This window comes from Schistocerca serialis, chromosome 4, assembly GCF_023864345.2.
Source record: "Schistocerca serialis cubense isolate TAMUIC-IGC-003099 chromosome 4, iqSchSeri2.2, whole genome shotgun sequence".
Taxonomy (NCBI): domain Eukaryota; kingdom Metazoa; phylum Arthropoda; class Insecta; order Orthoptera; family Acrididae; genus Schistocerca; species Schistocerca serialis.
In genome coordinates, this window is record NC_064641.1 from 379,793,720 (window position 1) to 379,799,719 (window position 6,000).

The window sequence follows — 6,000 nt, forward strand, 5'->3', positions numbered from 1 at the left end:
ATACTGGCATTGAGCGGGCAGAACAGCAGAACAGAATAGACAATGACCGTGAAGTCAGCAAGTTCCACATAAGCAGGCGCTGTCGATTCAGCCGTCAGGGCATCGCCCGACTGGCTCACGTGTTTCTCAGTTGTCGCATGTGAGCAAAGGCCCTCGCCTACATCCCAAGAGCCAATGACCGACGTTAAGAAGATTCTTCGAGAAGCTTTCTAACGTGACAGAAGAGGCAATGACCGGCTCACGTGTTTCTCAGTTGTCACATGTGAGCAAAGACCCTCGCCTACATCTCAAGAGCCAATGACCGACGTTAAGAAGATTCTTCGAGAAGCTTTTCAACGTGACAGAAGAGGCAATGGCCGTAAATTCGTTCACCTCCAGTGAACTGAAGTGAATAAATACGCGAGACGCGGTTGGCCCGACAGACGAAGACGAAGACGGAGACGAAGAAGGAGACGGAGACGGAGATGAGAGACGAAGAAGACGAAGAAGTGAAGAAGCGTAGCAGTTGTTTTCAGTCAGTTTCGGTGGTGAAGACCGTCATGCAAGAAGAGACCACATCATGCACAGTCGCACCAAGTCCGCCGCTGTAATGGAATAGCAAGCAGCAGCCTCGGCGCCAGAAGACAGAAGTTAAAAGGTATTTGAAGTCTGATCTTTATGTACCCGGGTGACTCGTGAGGACGGGAAGGAGACGGCCTCACATCAGCAGTCACCTGTGAACTGGGATGAAGACCTGACAGCCGAAGACTGTCAAGCGGGAGTCCGTGGTTCGAGTCCGAGTCCGCGACACTGGCCTTCCCAAGCCGCGCCGCTCCGCTGGCCGACGCACAACACATGCGGCCGCTTAGAGAAGAGAAACACTGGGACGCCACACCCAAGGTATCATCCGATGCACGACTTCGCTCGCAATAATTAAACCGGCCACCTCACGCTGCGCGTCTCCAGTAAGCTGGGCGAGATGGCGACACGAGATACACACCGCTACGCGTAATGAGACGCCGCCGCCGCCGCCGCCGCCGCCGCTGCCGCAGCAGAAGACTTCACAAACGACATAGCTGCCGCTCTCCGAACCAGAACATTCCGTAAGATACAGTTGTACAAATCTTCAATAAAAGTTATCTTATATAAAAATGATGTTTCATTCGACCTCATACCCGAGCCAAGGAGGAACCCACCCTGCCCACATGTTGTTAAGAGAGAAAAGTTAATTTATTTAATATTTTCAGCCTGACAGAATGCTTTAGAATGCTCATCCTGACAATTGACAGCATCAAAAGAGAAAACCCAGTTACATTTAGTGACAGAAGTGTTACATGTAGTATCACAACTGTTACAGTGGAACAGGGTAGGACAGATAAGTTAGAAGTACCAGAAAAACAATATGGCTCGCATCATTGGGTAGCTTGCTGATACCCGTATATATGTAAAATGAAATGAAAGGTAACGTTATCGCCTGGGAAGTAATACTCTAGGCAAAAAGATGTATCCACTGCCTTTTCATGACTGCAGGGGCTACTTCAATTACACCGGCAGCAATAACGAGTCACTATTGACATCACATTGCAATGACCACGCAATCAGAAAAGCTGCAACGTTAATTGCTCCCTCCTGTAAATACTCAAAGCATTTCATATGATCTGAATAACAACTTTTTTTCTTTTGTGACAAATTTTCTGCTAAATACATGTTTTCTCTCAGTAAATAGTCGCTGTAAAGCGTAATTGAAGTCAGTGTTGACATTGTTGGTTCCCCTATTAATCTCTACCTTTTTTAACCCCCCCCCCCCCCCCCCCCCGTTATTGACTAGTGGTTTATAGCCTAGCAGTTTTGAATAGTTTGACCATGTGCAACTGCTAAAGGCTGATCAGTTAATATTTGCACGGGAGTTGTTTCGTATCAGATCCAAAATAGCTGATTAGGATGTCAGGTAGCAATAATCGGTACATACTTTCTTGTTTATGTTGTATATCTATTCTCTAAATAGCATGAGTGAGGCAGTTACTCCCTTCGTCTGACAAAATAATAATGGTTCACTCATCACAGGTCGACTATTAAAGTCGTCACACGCCAATATTCTTCATGTAGTACTGAATGGACAATCCTCACTGCAGTCCAAATCGTTGGTGCCCGGCGAGATTGTCGCGTAATCACGGTACACAAATTAACACTTAAACACAGCAGCAAATGACTCAATAAAAGCCATTTACGTATTTGCTGGAGGTCAGGCCCACGGCGCTGGGTGACACAGCCGTTAACTGTAAGCGCGGTCGGCCGTCCTGCCAAAACCCACCCTGCTGGCTTAGCAGCCAACAACTTACTTGCCTGGAGTCTCAACACTGACTACTTGGGCGCACTGACCGCTTGACTATCGATAGTACTTACTGCGACCTGCGTGAAACAAAGATATATTGTTCTCAATATGTAAGAGGCGGTTGACCCCTCACACCCCTTAACAGTAATTATCACTAAGTATCTTCTACTCTGACGGAAAAAAGTCGCAACACCGGAAGATAATTGATACAGAGTAATGAAATTTCGGGAATACATTTGTGTACGTTACATATTCAAGTGATGAACATCGCAAGATCACAGGTTAATGTAAGCTTTAGATAATCCACTGAAAATATGAAGTTCTGGTACATTAATAACCGGTGTAACCGACACAAGATTGAATGCAAGCTTGCAAACGTGTGTGAGTCAACGAGCATTGCGCTCTCATTTAAATATATGACCGAAAGAGTCAGCCTTCAGAAATTGTGAAACGAACCCTGTCGTCCAGGACCGGATGCCACAAAGGGCACAGATTCACCACGATATGGGGAAACTCACAGGCGTGTATTGTCTATTGAGGCCTAAGTGGTGAATTGTGCGAGTGAGGCAGATGAGAACCTACATCATAGGGAAATCCAGAAGAAGGCTTTAGAGGCCGAGGAGACGTAGCAGTGTTAAATATGGCGGACCAAAGATCGGCTATAAAGGGAAACATTTATGAAAACTATTTAATTCTGTAGTAGTGCAGGGAATTAAGCCACAGCTGTTTTAATACACCATCCCTCATAAATTTTCATGGTGATCTCAACAAAACTTGAATATTGCTCATATCTATAATAGTTTAGGATTTACCGCTAAAGTGAAATTAACAAATTTTGTAACAAAGATCTGAGTGCTAAAATTTTAACGCTTTGGTCGATCTTAACGATCGACATTTCATACAGAAGTGCAACATTAAAATGACAAACGTTGTAAATATCAACTTTGTAACTTTATTTGCCTAAATATTACAGTAAATTTAAATTATCAGCATTTTCAGTTATGCATCAGATCATTATTTCCTCCACACAAAACACATTGGACGATGATGGCATGACACCTTATTTAATCATTAGGTAATAGAATATTTGTTGTAAAGTTTAGTGCATAAGTTTATTTTTGTTCTTTATTTATTTATCAGAAAGCACTTTGGTGCAAGCCTATTGGCCGTGACTTTCAAAATTAAGAAGGAAATTGTATTGGCTTTATGCGAAAGAGTGTAACGTTTATTATGTAATGGATATTATTGTTACTTTATTTAAAACATGAAAGTGATCAAGCTTTGATTATTTAAATTTGTTAAAATGTAAAGTAATGTAGAATAAGCTGTAACCAATCATACGGACAGCTTCAGGAAAGGGAACTGCACTAGTCAGTTGAGCGAAGATGTTCGGCGCGCGGGGAACGCGGTCACAGACGGGGAGATGGCAGTTCTGGTCTAGACACCAAAGAGTTCAGTTCTGGTCGAGACATAAAATGGGACAGTTCGGATGGAGACGCGAAAGCGGACAGTTCGGCTGGAGACACCAAAGGGCACAGTTCGAATGAGACGCGAAAGCGGACAGTTGGTCTTTAGCCAACTAGGAAGTGAAACTACTTAGAAAATGCCGCGTTGTTTGGTATCGCGGGACTTAGTCTCTGAGCGATGAGCAGCCGCGCGCCTGATGTGAACTCTAACTTTTCTCAAAGTTAACGAGGTGGAGTTCCGAACTTGTAATTCGTGATGAGATTGTGAATCATCGAACTGTATCAAATGGATATGCTATTAGTTTGCTTTCTGAATAAACATTATTACAACGAAATCGCACCTGTGTGGCCTACATCATTTATGGGTCGTTAATTTAGTTCCCGATACTATTATTACTGTTGTTATATGTTATGTTAACTTTGTATTTCGCAAACTTGCCATCAGCCACACAATTTAACCAAAGCGTCGCAAGTGTCTAATTTAGGGGGTGCAGTGCAACACGTGCGGTTCAACCCCTAGACGAGTTTGAGCCAAGACATTTCGACGAAGATGAACCACATGTGAGACCGAACATCTTTGGGATGTTAGCTCGCACGTGCATGCATTGTGTTCTCCAGGTACCTGTTGTCAGTTTATTGAATGGAATTCCATGCCTGTTGCACTTGCTCGGTCTATCCAGGGACGGTTGATGCTGGTTGTGCATGATGCTGGAACTGTCGTCCAATGATGTCCTATATGTATTCGATTGGAGACAGATCTAGTGATAGAGTAATCCAAGGCAACATGTCAACACTCTGTAGACCATGTTGGGTTACAGCAGTGGTACGTGGACGAGCATTACCCTGTTGTAAAACACCCTCTGGAATGCTGTTTAAATGGCAGAAAACAAGTCTAATCACCATGGCAACACAACAAAGCGAGTCATCAGGCTGACAAACAAATTTGCAGTCAGGGTGCATGGGATAGCCACAAGAGTGCTCCTGGTGCCATACAAAATCACACCTCGGACTATGACTCCAGGTATATATCCAGTGCTTTTATCATGCAGACAACCTAGCCTCCTCCTCATCAACACATGGCCCATCATTGGCACATCATAAAACATAACCGACGTCCACCCTGCTCTCCAATGATGTGTCGCTTAACACCACTGAAGTCACAAACAACGGTGGTGTTGTGTCATTGGAATGCATGCTATGGGGCGTCTGGCTCGGAGCTGTCCATGAGGTAACCGATTTATAATAGTTTGTTGTTACTGCGGTGCCAACTACGGCTCAAATTGGTGCTGCAGGCACAATACGAAGTGCCAGAGCCATATGCCGAAAACAATGGCCTTCGCTCTCGGTATTGCCAGGTGGCCGTCCGGTCATCTTGCTACCGTACATTCTATCAACCATCACTGCCAGCATTCATAGACAGCAGTTACATTCCTGCCAAGTCTTTCTGCTTAACTGCAGAAGGAACACCCAGCTTCTCGTAGCCCTATTATACGACCTAGTTCAGACTCAGTGGGGTGTTGATAATGGCGTCTTTGTCGCTATAAAAGGATTCTTGACTAACATCAACACTCCACGTCCAGAGTCAGGGGTAACTAACGCTCACGACTGTTACAGCGTGTATTTAAAGCAAACCTGATTCGTATGTTCGTAGTGGCGCTACTAGCACCACTATTTTCGTGTGACTGCGGCGAAATTTGAATAGAAGTCAACTTGAAGATGTAGAAACACGCCTATCAACTTAATTTTCCATCAATGTATATCTTATTCTTTTATTACATTGTAGCTGTTATTGCAAGTGTTTTAACATATCTTTTGGGAGAATGTGTTTTTATGATTGTGTACAGTGTTTTATCGGATGCATTTCCGTATTTTGTTGTGGTATTTGGCGTTCGTGTAAGTTGAGACATCCGCCATTACCCTCCGAGCGTCGACCAATCATAAAAAGGCTGCACGTTCTCCACTGGCACCACGCTTCCTGTAAAAGGGAATTTTGAATTTGACAGGTGCAAGCTATCTAACCTTAGTTTACATTCAATTCTGAGCTTATTGGCGTTTCACAGTTATGATCTAGCAATATTGCAATCGTTTCTTTAAATATTGACCAAATTATTTACGGGATTTTTAAGTTTTGTGTTCTTTTTTAGTTTGTTACCAAATTCTGACGTCGTTACGTTGGTTACATTTGGAAGTAAAATGGGTTCTTTTGTGTTTCAGTAATCAAAA